Source organism: Folsomia candida, unplaced genomic scaffold, assembly GCF_002217175.1.
Source record: "Folsomia candida strain VU population unplaced genomic scaffold, ASM221717v1 Fcan01_Sc008, whole genome shotgun sequence".
Taxonomy (NCBI): Eukaryota; Metazoa; Arthropoda; class Collembola; order Entomobryomorpha; family Isotomidae; genus Folsomia; species Folsomia candida.
Window position 1 is genome coordinate 4,550,622 of NW_019091200.1, and position 22,307 is coordinate 4,572,928.

At 35.4% G+C, this 22,307-nt stretch overlaps 1 protein-coding gene across 1 annotated transcript in view; it reads left to right on the forward strand.

Annotated features, from left to right (window-relative positions):
* The first annotated feature begins 20,747 nt into the window (after positions 1-20,747).
* LOC110853554 (protein artichoke) overlaps positions 20,748-22,307 on the forward strand; it is a 189,616-nt gene continuing 188,056 nt past the window's right edge. Inside the window, exon 1 of the mRNA XM_035854247.1 lies at positions 20,748-22,238. The gene's annotated coding sequence lies outside the window, so the exon portion shown is untranslated. The remainder of the gene's footprint in view (positions 22,239-22,307) is intronic.

Genomic DNA, 22,307 nt, shown 5'->3' on the forward strand with positions numbered 1-22,307 from the left:
ATCAGTTTAAAAAAGTTATTATTTATTATTAACAGCACCAAATCTGTACCTTTTAATTGATTTGGTTGGATGCAAATAACGAAGAAAGAGGGTACAATTAATCAGATTTTTCCACACCAGAAGCATTCTTAATCGTATTCGTGAGTTTTAATATCCTGATTTTTTTCGTCTAATAATTTATTTAAACCTCGTTTGTGGCATTTAGAATCCAATATTATTTTATTTAATTAATGTGGTATTATGAAAATCAAACAGATTATGTGTTCATCGGTACCAAGCATCTTGTTTTTTTGCAGTGCTAAATCTGTATTTTTAATTGTTAATTGATTCGGTTGGATAAATAATACAATATGCAAATAACGGAGAGAGGGTCAATTTATCGGACTTTTCCATAAAAAAGCATGTTTTTTCTTGTATAGTTGTATTCTGATTTCCATGTTTTTCAAATACTATTTCCTTTCAGAAATGAATATTTAAGTAAAGCATTAAACCGAGGGTGAGTATTTTATAATATTTTTATTCTCTAAATCCACCACTCTACAAATTCATTAAGTCAACATTGCTAAAGTATAGTTGATCAAGTAAAATTTGCCTGAGGACTAATTTGATTTCGTCGATAACCATTTGCTGATATACGGGAATTTCACAAAAATTACTGGAACCGTCCCAGTAATAAATTATTATTTATTAATATAATTGCCAACTCGGAAGATTCTCACATTTTAAGTACACACGGTGACAATTTTGTTACCAACTCATTAAACGTGTGAATAAAAATGCTTGAACACTGACAATTTATTTTCCTGTAAATTTCAGGCCCTCCAGTTCTTCCCAAATTCATTGTTCTTTCTTTTCTGAACTTATTATTCACCGTCTCGGGAATATGGGAGAGAGCATGGAGCTGGTCAAATATTCCGGTATCAATTTAGTCCCAGGAATATGGCATGACTAGCATCCATCCCTTCCCTGCACTCATATTTCTGCAAATGCTAACAGTTTCGTGCTTGAATGGCACAAGCGACTAAACTGTTCCGGAAGCATTGCATATGTGTATGTACAACTTAAAAAAATTCATATTGGTCGTGAGGACAGTTGAGAATGGTGGAAAATGTGGAAATAAAGTAGCGGAATTTCTTTCAGAGAGACAACCAACAGAATATTAAGATAACAAAACTTCACAATTTGCACATATTCCCAGACCGGCTCACATTTCATCTCCGTTCAAAGGCCACACTTAAAAATCGGGGATACAATTTTTATAAGGGTATTGGATTCGTTGGGTGAAAGTAAGTGAAAGCAATCAGAAAACTTTTTGCACATAAAGTGATCAAATGTATTTATATCGGAGTGAAAGTCCTACGATCAAAATCAACAATAGTCGACAGGGTTTTTCGCTAGAGAGATTTTCTATGGAGAAATTTTGGCACGGTAAAAATAGGTGGTGGAATTGATATGATTACAATTAAAACAAGTTTCAGCCATATGTGTATAGTAAACGCCGAAAATTAAATTCTCAAGATTTTATAAACCGAAGAACCTATTTTACGTCTTATAACCATCAATAGTTGTATTTTTAATACAAAACGTACGGGCATACAAATATAGAATTTGTAAGTTGACAAGAAATTGCGCCGGTCAATAACAATCAGATTAGAAATAATTGGGAATACATCATAAGCCAATGTTAATGGCGAGACAGTAGCACAATGGTGCCAAATTGTAAGAACACTTTAAAAGTATGTAATAGAACGATACCGGAAATTTGAAAGTTTCAGGATAAAATTTGAAAATGAATTCACATCAAACTCCAAGGCGGTCAATCTTTAACGGCTAGACAATGGATCCCTACAAAATAATTCCCATATGCAATAAAATATTTCAGCAATAATTCCTCACAATATTCAAATCTGTGGCTATACCCTAATTAGTTTATCACCTCATAAATAAAAGAGGTCCACTAACGTCGCGGACTGCCCCGTCAAAGGCGCGCTGGGCGGGAACACAGCAAAATTAAATTTCGAAAAAATTATTTTTGAATAGACCAAGTTATAAGCTTTCCATTGATATATGTCACCAATTATTGAGTCATGGCTAAGACTAGAAAAACTTGGGTTGAAAGGTAAGAGTTGAAAAAAGAGTGATTGAGTTTCACAAAAATCGAACAAACGATTCTAAAATCACTTGGCACTTTTTCAAGCAAGAAGGTATTCCTCATTCAAATGTCAACTCTTACATAAAAAAGTACGAGGAATCCAATGAACTCAAATTCAAAGTCCCCACTGGTCGACCTGCAAAGCTAGCGACGACAAAAGTCAAAAGTCACATAAAAAAAATCTTCAAAAATCATCCATCAACGACAACGGCTGGCGCCGCAAGTAAGGTCGAGATTTCAAAAAGCTATCTGAGCAAAATCATAGTCCATAAACTAGGGATTATAGTCAGGGCAAAAAACAGCACCAAATTACAAACCAACACAACAGGAAAGGATTCATGCGTCCTGGAAGAAATTGTTGAAGAAGATTCGGGGAAAAGTGGTCATCATGGGCGATGAACCCCACGTTACAGATGACACTTCAAATCTTCCAGGAAGGCATTTTTTCCATAGTCCCAACCCCTGTGAAGTAAAATATGAAGACAAAGTCCAAAAGAAAGACCAATTCACAAAACAATGAAGAATTTGGCAACGCATGTCTAGCATTGGTCATGTTTCTGATCCCGTTATTTTGGAGGGCCCTGTAAACCACGAGGTTTATCTTAGATCATGCATTAAAGGGGGATTGGAATCTTTTATTACTAAAGATCATAAAAAAATAAAGTTTTGTTTTGGCCTGACCTCGCAAGGTCCAATGACGGCAAAAAGGTCACTCAGTACCGACATCTGAAAAAAATTGAATTTGTGCCAAAAAATGGAAACCTACCAAATTTTCCTCAACTGCGACGAATTGAGAAATTCTGAGCGCTGACTAAGTCCAAATATTCTAAGCTTTCAGAAACGCCAGACACCTTACGAAAATTTAAGAACAGTTGGAAGAAAATCAGCTTGGAAGTAGGTGCAATCTCTGCGCAGAATTTGATGCGAAATCTGAAGAAGAAAATACAATCTGTAGCAGATAGCGGAATTGAATCATTAAAATTTTAACTGTGCGGCAATCCGAACACTTTGGCAGTAAACATATGCATTTTTTGAAATTGCATTAACTGTGTATAAAGTTCTGAGCACTTTATTACATCAGTCCGCGACGTTAGTGGACATCTTTTATTAATTAGAATTCCGCGCTACAATTTGATGTTACAAGGTTTCCAAATATCTTTCAAAATTTTTAAGTGTGTCCCAACCCAAGGTGCAATTCTTATCCGACTCTTAAATCCCATCACTTCATGTCGAAAAAAAAGAGACAACTTTTCCCTTTGTTCTGCTCTGCTGGATGTAATCTCTCGGCTAAAAATCCTCTAATTTCGTTACGACTCCTTCTTCTTTCCAGTTAAACATGCATAATCCCAGATTTTTACTTCTTCTATTCTCTCCAGAGTTCCCTTTCCCTCGAAGGCGGTGACATACGAGATGACGACGTGATAAAGGCCGACCGTGTCGAGTGGAGAGAAGAAAAGGTTGCAAAAATTCACGACTTTTTTTTATTATTAACAAAGTAGAAATCTGATCAAGAAGTTATCGTTTTATTTCTTTGAATTAGTTTAAGTTTCTTATTTAATTTAAGAGTGAAAAGTCATATTTGAATTAAAAGAGGGCCCAATTTCGTACGGGTAACTTGGTATTCTTAAAATACACAGACCATATCTAGATGGTTATTTCGTGACAAAAGTTTCCAATAATTTTCAATCATTTACGAAAATTATTAAATTTTATAATTTAGACTGAACTACAGGAAATTTAAATTTATGATTGGTTAAATAATTTCGAGTTACTGAATTTGCTTAAATATTGCACAAACTTTTTTTTAATTTTCTCTATTTGCAATTTATTGAGATGCGGACTATTTTAAATTTTCCATATTTTCAAATTACTTTTTTTATATTTTCCCCAGGAACAGCAAATAATTTCGGTTACCTATGTAACCACCAGTTAGTTGGGTGAACCACGAACCCAAGATTATTTGACACTTTATCAATCTATAAGGTTACGACAAATGGCCGAGTTACAAAATAAATTTTCATTTTTAGAAAACTAAAAATTGTTGAAAATATGCCATTGGTTACAGTTGGAAATGTAATTTTCAGTCAAAGCGCTTATGGAACCGTCATGTCCGTCCGTCTGTCCGTTCGATCATTTTACGATAACTTTCGTTAAACTCGTCCTAGCGACTTTAAATTTGGTATGTGTAGTATGTGGCAAATGAGGAGTTAAATTTGAAGATGGGCGAAATCGATTAAGTGGTTGACCGGTGGTGGTCATCTGGGTGGGTGGAGTATTTCAAAATCTGAAAATTGGCATTGAGATTGCTAATGGTGTCTAATTGAAGAATATGAATTTAAATTGGGAAAATTTTCGACTGGAGGGACCCGATACCATACCGATTGTTGAAAATTATCCAATCGAGCTGAAATTAGTGCAGAGATTGCTAATGGTCCCTGATGAAAAAATATGAATTAAAACATTTTTATGTGGAGGGACCTTTAAGGGGGTGACCCATATCGATTTTTAAAAATTGTATTAAAAAGATGAAATTCGCTCCAGACACTCGTAGAAGACTGAAATTTGGCATGACCCCGCGGGGGTAGACCAGATTGAAAAATATGAAGTAAATATTAAGATTTTTTCCACAGAGATTTAACAAGGTGACCCACATTGCTTTTTATATTGGTAGAATAAAAATGAAATTCTGTATCATATGTAAGGGCACATCAGACTAAAGAATATGAAAATGAATATTTTTGTGGGCCCAGCCCAGAAAAGTCTCAGAAGTCTGAGTCTCAGAAGACTGAGACCCGTACTGGTTTTAAAATTGGTCAATGAGCTGAAATTTTGCATGCTGGATTATGGGAACATTTTTGCCGATTACGAATAGTAGTTGGTGCAGGTCGTCTGACTAAAATTTAGAAGCTGACACTGACCCTGACTCGGGCTAAATAAAGGCTGCACGCTGCAGATTTCAAATTTAATTCTCGAAATAGTAGCCTCGAGATTTTTTGCTTAAAAAATCAAGCTAAAAATTACGATGATTTCATCTTTAAGAATCAAGTCTCTATGTCTGCCCTTTCAAAAGTTATTAAAGGTCAAAGTCGTTGGTACACAGGCCCATGGGACGTGTACCAACGATTAAAAAAATAATTATTTTATTTGTAACTCCACCATTTGTCGCAACCGTTAAAAGACACAAGAGTTACCTAGATACTAAATGTCAAGCAATCGTGCCACGAACCTGTTACACTTTGTAAATTATATATTTTTTTTTAATTCTTAACAAACGGAGCATAATTCATACAATTTACTAAAAATCAATCTTTTAAGATTACCTTTACTTTACTCAAGAGGATAAAGAAATTCAATGAAAAAATTGCTCATCAATCCGTCAGCTCGACTTGAGCGTGAGGGTATTAGATTTGCACATTTTAAAACCCTTTTAACCAGCCGATTGACAAGCAATTATTGGTTATTGTTAAAATCGTTGAACTACAACAATGAAATTTATGCAGTAATGGAGAAAACCAAGAGTTGTTGTTGTTGTTGTTAAGCCTTTATTCAAGTGTCAACAGAGATCAATTCATTATAAATTGAGTTTGTTGGGTTGCTAAACTGTGAAAAATGTTCCAACTTTCGTCATCATTAGCTGCACAAATAACGAGTTTCTTAGAGTTAAGATTGCACCTGGAGCCAATTTCATACAAGGAAGAAAAACAATTCATCGATTCGATTCCCTTTCTTCGTGCCGTCATTCGATACTTCAATGCAATTGAAACTTTGTTGAGTAATAATTTCGACGAGGATTGTTTAATGAGCACTCTTAAAAAAGTAGAGATTAAGTTTACAAATGTTTGATAACTTTTGGCAAAACCTATTTGGAACTAACCATAAGTTTATTACAATTAAATAAGCCGATCATCAAAATTATTAAATTGATAACATAACATAGCTTTACAAAATTGGTGTGATAAAACATTACTAGTGACAAAATTTTGCCAAATAATTACCATTTTTCGCAATCGTATTTACTAGTAAACCGGTAACGTCACTTTCGGATACAAAGCGCCAAAAATAATTAAACATCTATTTCCAAAATTTTGAAGTTTCATTCGAATCTTGAGTTTGTAACTTATTCCAAATTATTACCAGGATTCCCTCCTCGGAAATGGTGAAAAGTCCAATAAAGTAAGTAACGAGGACGACGAGTGATTCTCCAGCAACGACGAGGACGAAAGGAGCAAAGTCATAAGTTTCAATTACAAGGGAGCAAATCAGCATAAATCCACCCTTGTCTTTCTCTAAGAATTCCATCGCCACTCTTCGTCTTCTTTTAGTTCAGTTTCGGCTTCTGCATCTTGGAACCTTTTACTTACTTATTGGAAACATAGATCGGCGGCCTATCGTACTCCGATTTCTGGAAAAAAGACAGATTTCCAAAAACAAATTTGTACCCGATTTCTTTAATAAAAATTGAGTACTCAAGTTTCCAGAAAAAAATCATGTACCTACTCCGTATAGATTTGTACTTCAAATATTCGTATTCTATGCAATTTTACTTTTACGAAGACTCCGAGTTACGATCAGACGAGTCTCGAAAGTTAACGCAGCCTTCAAATCTGTTCGAAACAATGGGGACGTCGCCAATTCTCCTCCCGTGCAGCTAGTTTTGAAATGGCGAAACTAAATAGGGTTCTACTGATAGAAGATTAAGTAATCAGAAGCTCACAAGTTGTATAGTATTTATTGGTTCAACTTTAATAAACGTAAAATTATTAAATATTTTCATAATCTACATTCAATTAAAAAAGTTTGGCTTGATGCAAATAATTTTATAACTTATAATTTCCAGTTTTTGAAGTTTAGAAAAAATTGTTAAATATAAAAAATATCTGATAAACAAAGATCGTTCTATAGATCTGTTCATTTAATTATATCGAGCTCAATATCTTTCACCGCTTATTATTAGTATACTTATTCGGTTAATAAGTAATTGGAATCAAACTCATGGAAATTTAGAAATATTTCGAATTTTCACAATCAGAGAACAACGATGACCAATATCCATTTGTTTCTCGCTTGATCATACTTAGTTATCATGAAGTTAGATATTATTTTTGCTTAAATAATTGAATTTGGAATGAGCATTTTATGAATTACCAACCCTGTAAAGAACTAATTATATACCTTATCTGTTACCATACCGGAAACAAACAACCTTTACCAAACATTCCATGATGCATATGTAGTGGCAGAAAATTAATAAAATAATAAAATAGTATTACCACAATATTTCTATCTCTTAATTATTCCAGGTGCAACCCTGTCGTTGCCAGAATCAGAGGTGCAGACTCATCAAGTTTGAACATATTCCAATGTGTCTTCCTTATTTAAGGATTCTTCATACTTGTTCAAAAATCTGGGAAATATGCTTCGCTGAAATTCTTACCACTTTAATTCAACCTTAAATTCCACCCACTCTGCGCTTTATTGATCTACTTATTTCCATTTTCTTCACGACTCTCAGTCTTCGTCAACTTCCAAATTCTCAGAAAACTTGGGTTTTCTTCTTCTTCTCATTGTACGAGGAATGAAACATTAGCTGTGTTTGGCTTTAAGGTAAAAATTATCAAGATCAGTAACTTGTAAATACTTCCCTTGAGTCCTGACTACGAAATATTTACACATTTCTCGGTTTCTTAACGAGAAAACGTAGACAAAATAATAATTTAATAAAATTGTGAATTGTTAAAATTCAAAATTGTGAAGTTCAGTTCTATGTTGCAAAATGACAAAGCTTGAATCTATTACTTGTTACGCTTTGTATTTCAGACAAAAAATAAACAATTTGGCGTGACAACCTATCAAACGTTTATAATTTGTGCATGCATTTTGTGGGAATTATTTCACCTGTAATATTTTTATGACTAGCATTTATAAAATGAAAAATCATAAAGTTTTACATATATCTTGTCCCACTAGTTGGAATCTATTAATGTGTTTAATTGCTATTCAGTATGACTAGGACAAAAATTATGTTGTTACAATGCAGCAAAAGTTTTTAATTTGAAGATGTTATGGAAATTATTCAAACTTTCTTTACTCATCTTCATCTACCTACTGTTCGTCCAATATTATTAGTCGCAAAAATTCTGAAAGGTTACCTGGCAAATTATTTATTTTTCAATTAGCAACCGGGCTGAATACCATTCTTAATCTTTGTTGATTACTCCAGGTACACGCATTTTACGGGAATTTAATGTAAATTAAATTAAAAGAATTACTGAAAGTATAAATATCAATTTTTTAAGTATTTTATAAATACTTAAAATCAAATAAAAGCAAAAAAAACACTCCTAAAATTTTGTATTCTTCCACCTAAAAATAATTAGTGATTGGCCCTTCGAACCCAACTCTTGATACCTGCAGTCTAGACACATTTCGAATACTTTTCACTTTCTACGCAGCGTTCTCTCCTCAACTCCGTTTGATAAATGAGGAATTTGCATACTTTAAATGGTCTCACTTTCTCTAATTTCATGAGCTCTTTCTCCTCTCAGACTTCCTCCACTTTCACTTTCATTTACTCTCGCTTTCTTAATGGGGAAAGAATCAGGAGGTGGAAATGAATCAACAGCATGCTCTTCTTCATTTTATACAGATTGGTTGCATGAAAAAAAACCATTACATGTAAGTCGACTCAACTAGTTAATCCTTTGCAAACTAATCTTACATTCTATTTACAAAGTTTTAGTAAATAGTTAACTATATAGATAGAACTATGGAAAAATAAAACTCTAGTAAATTTGCGGTTTACGAAAATTAGGAAATAATAAAATTGTCAAATTGTTGCTTTACATCATAATTAAAATTAATAGCAATAAATGCACACCCAAATTAAATATTTTCTAAAATTCGAAAGATTTCTTCTTACTTGGGGTGTCTTTTACCCATACATGGATTAAATTCACTGTGATACGAGATACCATGTGAAGTAGTAGAGGTTTGTAAAATTATTTTCTAACCGGGTGGAAAATACGGAAACGACAGAGATTGTTGAACTATCCCAAAAAACTTGTGTGATTTAGATCCCATAATTCAAAATTTTGTTGAATATGAGTTATTATTACAGGTAACGACAGGTACGAACTCTTCTTGTTGAAAAATTCCACAATTTTGAGCGTTATATTTTTTTTTACTACTCAAAGCCATGTACATGTACGTACATACATACATACGTCTGTTCAGCTACTAAAATTCCTTTCAAAAACTGCCAAAAATGGACCAGGATTCTCCCCTTCCTAAAATCGCACTTTCTCTGCCGTGTCACTTTGAATTAATTGACTGGCAGATTTTTATCCTCATTTTTTATCTCTTACTTTTTATCTCACGCACTTTTTAAAAGATTGAATTTCCCAGCGTCGTCGCGAGCACTATTTCATTTTCACCAGGCAAAGTCGATAGATAGATCATGTACTTGATTTTTATGAACCGAGTGAAAATGCAGACAACCAGCAAGCGAGGAAAAGATTGGGGGAGAATTTATGGCAAATTCATCCCTTTTATTACACTGGGCAGCCATACCCATCAAAAGTGGGAGAATGTTAAATAAATTGTGCCTCGATCTGGGGAGAGAAAGCCGAAAAAGTGAAAGTAGAGAAAGCGATCGGTTCAAGATTTTCTGCATTTTGCTGACTTTCTTTCGTGCTAGTAAAAAGTACGCCTTTTTCATTTGTGTTAAAAGTCGTGCAGTTTGTCACCCAGCATCCTTTGTTCAATTTTGTTTGTAACCTTGATTTCTATCCACTGAACTTTACAATGCTTGATTATATCCAAGTTTTGAACGTTTCTAGATATAAAATATGCTAAGAATAAGGTTTTAATTTAGGGGGCACAACTATAAAAACTGGAAATACCGTTTTGAGCAAAGTGAAAGTAGAGACACAGAGACAGGATTAAGATTTTTGGCCGACTTTTCCCTGTGTATGTTTTTTTATTTTCAACAATCAGGTTGTTTTCTGTGGCGTTATATTTTATTATCTGGAATTTTAAAATATATGTACGTCAATTAAAAGCACTGTTTACGTACAGAAATAAAATCACATGCACATAAGAAGCCCATTTAAATATAGCTAAATATTCCTATTATGTGCATTGCAAAGTCATAATTTGTTAAAAATCCATAGCATCCGTAGCCCCTGGGCCCCAGTTGCATAATATCGGAATCACCTCGTAATATTGTTTCCCAAAGATTTCCCACCTCGTGGGAAAGCGAAAGAAAGACGAGCGACGAATGGGCCCTCGAGTGATATAAATTTCACGACTTTCTCCTCAGCCGATAACTCAGAATTTGATCGCCAATCCGCACCGGGCCCAGCGCTCACTTTCTCCTTCAATAATCTTAAACGATCCCAACCAAAGTTGCGTTACGTAACTTTTAGCTTGTGTAATCTGAAAATTTTAACACATTGTGAGCCACTCGGTTTCGTAATAGATACTTTATCACCAAAGATCATTACTGCGAAATAAGAGGCAATGGTGAAGCTTTTGTTATTAAGTAGTTAGTTAATTGTGTTTTTATGTTAATCATTTTCTACCAATCTGCCACAAATCCTGTTTTGTAACAAGTTTTGTAACAATAAGTATTTGTTTCAAATGCTTTGTAATTTCATTTTCTTACTATACGGTCAGTCTAGGGATTGGCAGTGAATTCACCTGCTTTGGCCGTGAATTCACGGGCCTGAAAGTCTGCAGATTCACGGGCTTCAAGATAGGAAAAGCTGTGAATTCACGGCCCAGAAGAAAAAATAATTTAAAAATAATTCTAGGGCTGTGAATCTGCAGCTTTTCCTATCTTTAAGGCTGTGATTTCACGGGCTTCAAAATTTTTTATTTTCGTTTTTTGAAAATTTTAATTTTTCTGAAAACTTTTTAAAAAAACGCAGGGGCCCAAAAAATAGGATAATTTTGTTTACATATTTAGAGGTTTATTTATAAAAAAATTCATCCATGCGAAATTCGAAATAACTCAATTTCAATTGAAAAAAATTACATTTCTCAAATAATGCGCACGCTGGCACGTCGAATGCAAACAACAATAAAAAGTTGAAAGTAGTGCCCTGAATATATTTTGAAATTAATGCATTTGTTTATGATATCCTATACTACATGAACTATGCTCAAAATTGAAAAGAGGCCCCACTTGACCACACCCACAGGGTGGGGCAAAGTGAGATTTTGGTCAGAATCAACACATTATGAAAAAATATTAAGTTTAACTGTTTGGGATGTTGACCCCACTTGACCTCACCCCCGGTATGGGGTAAAGTGAGATTTTGATCAAAATCAAGAAATTTTTGATTTTCGGAATTTTCACATAAACTATTCCTTCAAAATTTGAATTTGTGCACATGACTACTCCCACTCGAAGGGGAGTGGTCGGAGTCCAAAATTATGATGATTTCCGAAATATTCGTACAAAATAATGTGTAAAACCGCCAGTGTTTGAATTTGTGCATATGACCACTCCCACTCGAAGGGGGAGTGGTGGGAACTTAAAAAACTTAAAATGACCAAGACTTTCGAAATTTTCACACAAAATAATATGTAAATCCGTCACAATTCTAATTTGTGCATATGACCACACCCCCTCGGAAAGGGGAGTGATGGGAACTTAAAATGACAAACATTTCGAAAACCTTGATGATTTTGCACAATATACAAATAGTGGAAGTAAAACTTTGTAGTGTATATAAGATGACTTAAGATAAGCATTCAGTGACAGCTAACCGTCAACCGTGCTAACTGATTGTTCTGATGTGAAATTCACGGCTCTGGAAATTATTTTTTTCCGGGCCGTGAATTCACGGTTTTTCCTATCTTGAAGCCCGTGAATCTGGAGCCTCTCAGGCCCGTGAATTCACGGCCAAAGCAGGTGAATTCACTGCCAATCCCTAGACTGACGGTTCAATTTACCATACACAAGTTTTACCAATCGTAGTATGATTTACAATTTAATCGTCTCAAGTTTCCCCAGATTTTATGCATTATCAATACGCAATCCATACCTAAAAAGCCTGTCTTTTTTGCACCTCGCAATTTTCACGCATCATTCCATTTCATTCTTACATCGTTAACTTATCATTTACTTAATTACGCCCGCTCTACCTACGTTTAAAGCTTAATTAAAGAACGGGAATAAAATTCCAAATTTGTCCATTTCAACTTTCTCTAAATTAAACATTTCACCCAAAACCCAACCCAACTCCAAAAACGGCTGTTTCAGTTGTTTCAGTCCTCCTGAATAAGCAGGAGAAAGATAGCGAATATCTGACATGGCCTGACACGCTTTTAACCAGCGCACATAAATAAAACTCCGGGTGAGCATGTGAACTGAATTTTGTACGAGTGTGAGACAATTTAAGGCGGATGCAAAATGCTTCCCTGCATTTCACATTACTAAAACGAAACAAGTTTGGAGGCAAAGCTGTTTGGTGAATACGTAATAAACATACGAATTACGGAACAGGAAGGAATACAGAGAGATTTAAATACAGTTTAGAAACACATGAGAGAAACGTATCATTTTTAAAAAACGCCGAAATTTGAACATGCATTTACATTTAAGTTTAAATAAACTCGTGGGCTAAATAATTATTCAGAAATACAAACTTACAATCTCTATCAGAAAAAAAGTCTCACCTCATAACACAGATAAACGATCTAAAATTAATGCTTATTATATTTTGTGCTTTAGGGAAACAATTTCTGGCGTTAGAATGTTTCAAAAGTTTCCGTTTTTACATTTAGCAAGAAGTGCTCCAAATTTTCGCTAGTCATATAAATATCTACTAACGTAATTTGCTCTCATGTTTGTAAGCCCCGTGCAGACTGCGTAAATTTTATAAAATTATCGTACAACATTTTACTAGATTAAATGTCGTGCGTGATTTAGTTTGCAGAGATTGGAGCGGTAAAAGTAAGTTTGCATCAGTAAATAAATAAAAAATTATAATGAAATTAGACTAATAAACTTAAAATAAAATTTCGCATGTTTCACATTGTTGTGGAACCATTTTTTAAATCAATTTAACCCTAATCAGAACCAAGAATTGTGCAGTGGTGTGTGTTACCAGTTGAACTTGGCGCTTGATTACACACGTGTCTCACATTGTCCAAGCTAATGTCACCTAGCGGCAGTTTGGGCACTATGTTGCATTTTTCGCTTCTAGAGGGCGTTTTTCGCTAAAGTGTCGAAACGTTTCCAAAACGTTGACCAACACGAAAACAACGAAACACACCCTTTGGATCTGCCGAGACTTGATAAAATGAACGGGCTCACCCCCTAGAGATGACATTTGACCTGTGACATGTGTACGCCCTCTAAAGTTGGCATTTGACGTGTGACCTGCGCACATCCACTATACTTGACACTTGACCTGTGACCTGTGCACACCCACCAGAGTTGACACTTGACCTGTAACCTGGGCACACCCACTATACTTGACACTTGACCTGTGACCTGGGCACACCCACTATACTTGACACTTGACCTGTGACCTGGGCACACCCACTATACTTGACCTGTGACCTGGGCACATCCACTATACTTTACACTTGACCTGTAACCTGGACACACCCACTATACTTGACCTGTGACCTCTGTGCCCCATGTTATAGTTGACACTTGACCTGTGCCTTAGTAATTTTAATTACCTACCAGCGCCACCTATCGGATGTTGGCTGTTTTTCAGCGCTAGAGGGCGGGCTTTTGCTTTAAGTGCCTAAACGTTCTTAAAACGTTAGAACAATGCCATACTTTAGAGTTGTGACCGAACGTTTTCGTTTTCACAACCTTTAGAGTCGTGACTGAACGTTTTTCGTGGCCCCCCTTTAGAGTCGTGACCTAACGTTTTTCGTGGTTACCCCTTTAGAGTCGTGACCTAACGTTTTTCGTGGTCACCCCCTTTAGAGTCGTGACTGAACGTTTTTCCGTGGTCATACCCTTTAGAGTCGTTACTGAACGTTTTTCGTGGTCACACCTATAGAGTCGTGACTAAACGTTTTTCGTGGTCACACCCATGGAGTCGTGACGGCAAGTTTTGTTGGTTTTTGCAAGTTTGCAAGTTTTTAACGAATTCAGCAATAACAAACTTGGTTCAAAAATAAGTTTTCTGCAAATCTAGGATTTAGTTAGCTACACATAATGCAACTTTTTAAGGGGTGTGAAATTAAGATGCAATTTGATCCTTGCACGAACGAAATTTATTCTAGAATGCTATTCTAATCTTGGAAACAGGAAGGGAAAGTTTTCCTCTGGGCCGACCTTTTGTTATTTTTTATTACTTTTCACTACACTTTATGCAAAACAGGTTCACACATAAAATATGGTTAAAAGAACAAAAAACAGACATTTACATAGACTACTTGAACGTTTGGGAGAAAAAATTGTTTGCTACAACCGCACTCTGAAAATTTGTAAGATATTTTTCCCAACCTTTAAATCGGCATATTATTTGGGTTTACCGAATTGGTGATATGCATTTAGATGTGTTCTGTCCCCACGTGTGTCTCACCATTTAACTTTTGATGACATATACAATGACCTCGATACAATGAAAATTAAAATCATAATCACTTTACATAATACATCATGACCTTGCACTAACCAAGAGTGTCCAAAATGACGTAAAAATCGTACTATATAATATATCTTTGCCACGACGAATCGATATTTTTTTCTAATTTTTACGATTAGAAATACCCTTAAATTTATAACTGGCGTCTGACCTGTACAAAACATTTTTGAGAGTACATTTTTGTTTGAGAAGTGGTTTACATTAACAAAAATTCTGTTATAAGATGACCCCACGTTTCAAATAATATACTCAAAGTAACAACACAAACCTTCTACATCCTCCTTTCTCCTGTGGGTTTCTCCGACAATGTCAACCCAGGTGAGAGATAAGTAGGTTTACAAGTTTGACAAGAATAGCGTCAACTTAATCTCGAGGAACAAAATGGGTCTCCTGGCCGATCGGCTTACACAATAATAACAATAATAATATCCAACAAAGCCCAAGTGAAAGTCAGTCTGTCGCCCGAGAGCAAGTTTCCTTCATCTTCTGTCAGGCATGAGATAATAATGACAGCACTTCTTCTCTTGGCAGGACACGCTAAATAATTCGCTAACAAATTGTAACTTCGTACAATTGTGACTCAATAAAGTTGTGCTTTATTTTAACACAGGGTTGAATTTTTTCGTGGCAAATAATTAACATTATCGGTTCCACAATAATTCAGTGATAAATTATCGACGATATCAATTACATCTTTGCGTCGTAGAATAATTCTGCAAAAAAAAACTGAAAAAAATAATGGCCTTGGAGTTGAGCATAAAATACCAAAACAATTTTTTCGAACTTGGGAACTTTGTACTTTCTTGTTAACGTTGCTAATAATGCGAACTCGTGATGTGATGAATACCCTTAATGTGACTATATATGCTTAGGATTAGTTTTGGTTCTACTTCGCCCCACAATTTTGAATTTTGCCGGCCGTATTATTCTGTAAGGTAACTGACTGGTAACAAAAAGGTACGTACCAGATTGTTTAGTGTGTATTACACCTCGAAGTACGGCACGTGCCTCACAGCGACCTAATTACGATACAATACAAACAGTCATTTATTATATAACGTGCGAACTACTGCTTTCAAAAATAAATAAATCCCGCCCCTTTTACACCATCTCTAAACTACTTTACATTTTTTATCCCCTTAAAAAAGATGACAAAGAAAAGGCAAGCTTAAGATTAGAGGGAACGGTGGCACCAAGTCGGTTCTAAAAATCGACCTTTAATACTTTCCCCTCAAATAATGGTTCTCCTCACCCTCAAAAACCGTATATTATTCTCCCCAAAAATCCTACACTATATTTTTCAAAAATTTTACACACTTTTTACACTTTTTTTACATTCGTACAAACATTTTTATGCGAATACGTTACACTTGCTCGAACTTTCTCCAAAATAACCTGCAAAATCCAATTCTTTTGCCCCTCAAATGCATATTATTTGACATTTATAAAATTTTAAAACTTCAACTTCCGACAAGAAATAAGTTGTTTCCGTCTTCCGTGTTGTTCATAAAAATGACTTTCTTGCTTCTACCACCGGGTTTTCCACTTTTTCTAGTACAAAGTAAGCTTGAAAATTCTCGTACAACTGACTCCATCCTTTCCGCACTGGCTCCATCATAACCATAATAAAAACAACAATTCATGCATATTTTAAACAGAAAGTTAACCAGGTTTCGTTTCAGATGAGAAAAAATGCTGCTCCAAAACAAAACTGGTTTCCCTTCTTTGAACTTTCTCCACTTTTTATGGGATCACTTATTCACAACGAAATTCCTCAATTGACTAAATCGACTGCATATTTTGATGGGCAATAAAATTTCGAGAAATGTATCGCATTCATTTCCAGGGAAAATACATAATGGGAACCCTACACAGAGAATTTGGATGGTGTGCTGTGCTTCTCATATGAATTACATAATATTGACTTGTATGTTTGGGTGGCTAGTGGTAAAAAAATCCCAAAAATATGTAAATCACACCATCTACGCACGGGCCCACAGGAAGTCATTACATAATCGTGAACGTAATGTTGCATTATGAAGAGAAACGTATTTCTGAGAAAGTCTGGAAATTCAGAGCTCAAAACTCGACTAAAATCATTACTTTGTGATTAGAATGATGCAGAATTAGGACTTTAGATTCATTTCGAAATTAACGAAATTGTGCAAAATGATGAAATTTCTGCAGTGGAAACATTTCAGTGGAAACATTGAGCAGTGTTTCGAAGCAGGCATCAACATAAAGATGCGTAACTTCACGTCAAATTTTGAAGGAAAAGTCATCCTATAAAAATCTTCATAAGTGTTTGTACTTGTCACTAAAAAACCCTTCAATAATTTTAAATCTGCACCAAATGTAAATCTTAATTTTTACAAAGTTGCAAACTATTTTAAAAATATACTTTTGACTAATATGTAAATGACCCAATTTATCAGAAAATCTATCCCTCTAGCCACATAACAATTATTCTATTTCGCAAAATAATTTCTTATGCAAAAATATTCCCCTACATAAATATGCAAAATCCACGTGAGCACACCCAAAATCCCTGAACTACGCATCCATCTCGTGCACTTGAACTCTTACATAAGCACACTCTTTCATATTCCTAAACTTTTTTTGAATACATTTCTCTCGTCCATAACTTAACTTCACCCTTCTCAACGACCAGCAGCACTCACTCTTCGCAATAACAATGGAGCTGAACTCAAGACGCCGAAGGACGATAAGAAGAGTGAGTACGGCGAAGGAAGAATATAAAAGTCAGCCTGCCGCACGAACGAAGGGATCAATATCATCCTCTTCTGCCCGTTAAGAATACACTTGAGGCCTCAAGTCCCATCTCCTCTGCCCACTGCCAACCACCAGCTTTCTTTACGCACACGTATCCCCATTTTATGCGTGAATATCAACAACCACTCGAATATAATCGGGGAACTTGCGTAAAGAATGGGATGAATTTAGTGAGGAGAAGCTCTTTTCAAATCGGTGACATACGTGTCTTTACCGGCTCTGGTGATCAGGGTTGTTACTATTTCGGTGGTAGCATACTTCCGCTTGGTAATAGACTGCCACTCAATCCTATTAGTGGTAGGCTGTTTCTACATATAGTGACCCGCTCTAACCGAGCGGTGACATATTATTACCATCCCGTGAAGTCAAATATGTATACTTCTCACCGGTTGTTGATAATACGGTGGTATAATTTCTTAGGGTATAATTATAGAATCCAGTATGTATAGTGAATGGATCGCATCTTTTATGCACGCTCCCTTGGTTGATGTTGATGTGTCCCTTAGAACAATTTAAAAGACAACACGCAGCAATACCAAATCAATACAGACGCACATTCTGGGACTGCATTAAAGTCCAATCTCAAATCAAATGGTTGGCGGGGGCCTGGCAGAATGGATGGCATCGTCAAATGTTTGAGACTTGCTATGGCCCGAGCCGGTCATTTTTCGCGTCTCTCACTGAATTTTAAGACCAGTTTGTATTACTTTGTTCAAGTTCATGTGACAACATATTTTACAAAGTTGGACCTTCCCATCGACTTTTAACTCAACATTATTCAACTCAAAAACCTGAAAATATTCATTTTGTAGTAAGAATCACGAAGAAATAACTTACGACGTAATTGTATTCCAAGCAAAATCGAGCATTTCTTAATTTCATTATCTAAATGTTTGAGCTACCTGCAGAAATGCTTATTTTTCGTGTCTCTAACTACATTTTGAAGTATTACTTCTTTTGAATTGATGGGACAAAATATTTTTCAAAGCTCCGTCTTCCCCAGCCCAAACACTTTTAATTCGGTGTGTTTAATTTGAACAGTGTTCATCCCAAAAATCTACGATTTTCAATTCATAATAAGAATCACTAAAATATAACGTACGACGTTATTGTATTACAAGAAAAAATAACTACTTGTCTTAATTGCATTTAAATATTTATATGCAATTTACTCGTTAACACTGGAAACTCTGTACACTTTGTAAACTCCGTAAATCCTACACAAGGTTGGAAAGACTACTGAGCAAAATTTGCTAAAAATTCATCCTGATCGCGTCCCTTAATTTTATTTATCAGCATTTTACAAGGCTATTAAAGTCGCAGGGATTATAAACATCCTCGAAAAACGGTATTCTCGATCTCATCCTTTTCGCACGACCTCCACCTCCGTCAAAAATCAAACTATTCATAATACAGATGCACACACACATATATGTAAATTCAGTGCAATACCACTGAATTTCATCGGAGGAACCTTTACATTTTTTACAGTACTGCGGTAACAGTGCTTTATACCGAGGGAGATGACTTATAGGGCATCGTACCTTAAACTTTATGAAGATTTGAACAAGATGCATGGCTCGAGATTCACCTGGCTGCAGATGCGCTCGACATGTTGTCACATTTGTTATATGTCCTTTACATATTTCTACGGCTCCCTCAGTTCCTGGAAGGACCACGCAGAAAGGATGTGGTCAATTTTTAGAGAATTTCACACTTTACATGTCCAACGCTATAATTAACGTTGTGATAATTGAACTACCACCAGGGCTGTAAGGACTAATCCGTCAAATTAATTACGTCCTTTGCGCAGGGTCCCATTCCAGTGGAATTGTTTTTATTTCTTTATCGAAAAACTGTCCCGTAACGTTAAATCAATTCTATTTACTTACCACTGCTGAATCATACTTTGGATTTTTATGTTTTAGATTTTTGTATTCCTTCTTCTTCAGGGCACCCTTAGAAATTTATGTTACTTTTCCTCCCAATGAAATGAGCTGCATGAATACATTTTTGTCACAAAATGGCAAAGTTTTACCTCAAATTTGCATTTTGTTACCGGTACGTTTTACCATTAAATCGACATTATTGTTCCTCCCAAACTTTGTAATCTATTACAATCTTCTTAAAAGTGTTCAAAAACTGCATCCTTTCTCAAAACTTCACCTCATTTTCTTCATCGTAAGACGGCATCGTCGTCTTCCGTCTCGTTTTCCTAATGCACCTCCGCAACCCTTGTTTTGTTGGAGCCTTCAATTCATTAAAGTGGTCGAGGGATGTCCCCAAGCAGCCGAATGTAATTTGCTCTCCGGCTTCGTCGTTATTAAGCCGGCAACAAATTGGCTGCGCTTTTGCATTGCATTAAAATAAGTTGGTTTTCTTTCCAGCGAGACAAATTGTGTATCGGAGCCCGCCTCGGAAACCAACAAGACGGAGAAGTTTATCATTTTTATTGAGGAGGCACTCTCAGCAGGGCTATAAATTCTGATAAAGTCTTAATATTAACCCAGAGAAATGGACACCTTGGGCATTGCCGAGGAGGAAATGCGGTACACTTCCTTATTTCGTGGATAATGATGCCATTCTACGGAAGAAGAAAGTGTGTAAGGTGAGGTCAGCCAGGTCAAGGAAATGTTTGACCCGGCAACCCAGTGACATATGTATTTAAAATAGTAAACTAAAATTTGCTAATTACGCAATTACAAAATAATCAAACAGGAGATTAAATTAACTGATATTTTACCTGGCATTTCTAGTTATCGATACTAAATATTTACTTGTTCTAAAATTGGTGTGAAAACTGTACATATTCTATCGTCAAGCATTTATCGCTATTAAAATATGTTAATTATTTTTGTACAATTTTCATCAAAATGAATTTTTCGCAATGCTTGAGTATTATCTTACTGGTTCCATTAGCACATCACAAAAATTTCAGATTTCTACACGTTCGAAAAATACGTTTTTTTTCATACATTTACTAAATTACGCAATATTGAGTAGTCAATATTTTTCAGATGTGTGCACATGTTTTCAGTTCAGTCTTCTCGTTGCGTGACTCGCTCGAACGGAATCTTAGGATATGCAACACTTTCCGAGACACCATTGCGGAGAAAATAACAGAAATCTCACATCTCCAGCCGACCAAAGCTCAGTTTCATTCGGATCTCTGACAAGAGAACAGCTCGCTTCGTCGCAGTCTTCACTTTTCGAGTCTCAATTTGCCACATGTAAAACCTACCAAAAAAGTTCACTCCGAAAAGCCGTAAAAATAAGTATTCGGGATTCAAAAATTGCTATTTCGAGGGCATATTTTGAAATGTAATCAGCATAACGAACATAATTTAAATGTATGAAGAGTTTGAAACGAAATTGTAAGAAATTAAGCTTTTTCGTGTCCAGTGAAAACTGTTCAAGTAAAGCGACACATCTGTGACTCGTAGGTTTTTGGCAAATAATAACCAGTTGAAGATACGGTGGAACACAACAAAATAAAATAGTGACGTTTCGCAAGTGCAGTGTTTTCGATATTTTAATACATTTTCGAATTACTAGGGCAAAATTAGCATTTTAAAAAGTGTATTGATAACTAAATAGATAATAAATTTATGTTTTAAAGTTACACACTTCGATTAAACAAATCAATTCCAAATTGCTGGAGGAAAAAGCTCTACTTAAAATTTGTGTAATTTCAAAATTACGTATTAACGGGTTAAGGTAGATGAAGCTGCAAATCTGACAAAAAAATTTTGCTCCGGTTGTACAAAATTTAATTCAAAATAAAAAAAAACGTGCTTGAAATAAGAATCTGCCCATTCTTAAAAATAAAACTCTACAATTCTCAGGCAAAATTACACATAAAGCACAATCACCCCTCTCCTTCATTAGCCCATCAAACTCCCAACTACGCAAAAATACACCATTTTCCAGACTTTTTGTCTCGACATCTGCCTGCCATGTGTCGTCTCTTCATGTAACCCAACGTTCCACTAAAGTTCCTTGTCTACCTCAAGAAATAAATGAACATCCACTTCTGAAAATATTCACTACAAAAACTCAACTTTTTCAAAATTCACTCCATGTAAAACACTCTGCTCAACAGATTTTTTCAATAATAATAATACACCAACAAAACAACAACACGTCAAAGAGAAACGTCTCCCGGACAAGTCGGACAGGAAAAAATACATCCGAAAGTTCATCACAAGATCGTAAAATAGGGTAAAAACCGAGCAAAAACATCACCCCCTTCCATACATAATCTCGAATGAACTTAAGAGGAGATGTACAAGTTTAAATGTAAATTGCAAAGTTGAAGTGTTTTCACGACTTGGACAAGATTTGTATTTACCGTTTCCAAATCGGGAATTTTACTAAAACTACGACTTCCAAGTGTGAAGTGGATCGTTAATTTAATGAACTTTGTCGCGATTGAATTGCTCGTTTTGGCTGAAACTTTGTATTTGTGCAAGTGTCTCAGTCCTGTGTTTTTAAGGTTTTCGGTTTAAGTGCGTTTTTGTGACTACGGAACGAATCTGGGTATTACGGAAGGAAGCAGGGATTCAGGAATTGTTGACCTGAAGCAGTTTCTCTGAAGGATAAATAAGTGAAGTTTTCCTTAAAGTGGACATTTTAAGTCTAAAGATAGACGAGGGGACTAACGGTTAAAGGTGAGTAAGAGAAATTCTTAAAAATCCGGCATGACCATAATTACACATTGTTCAATGGTTTTGAAATTT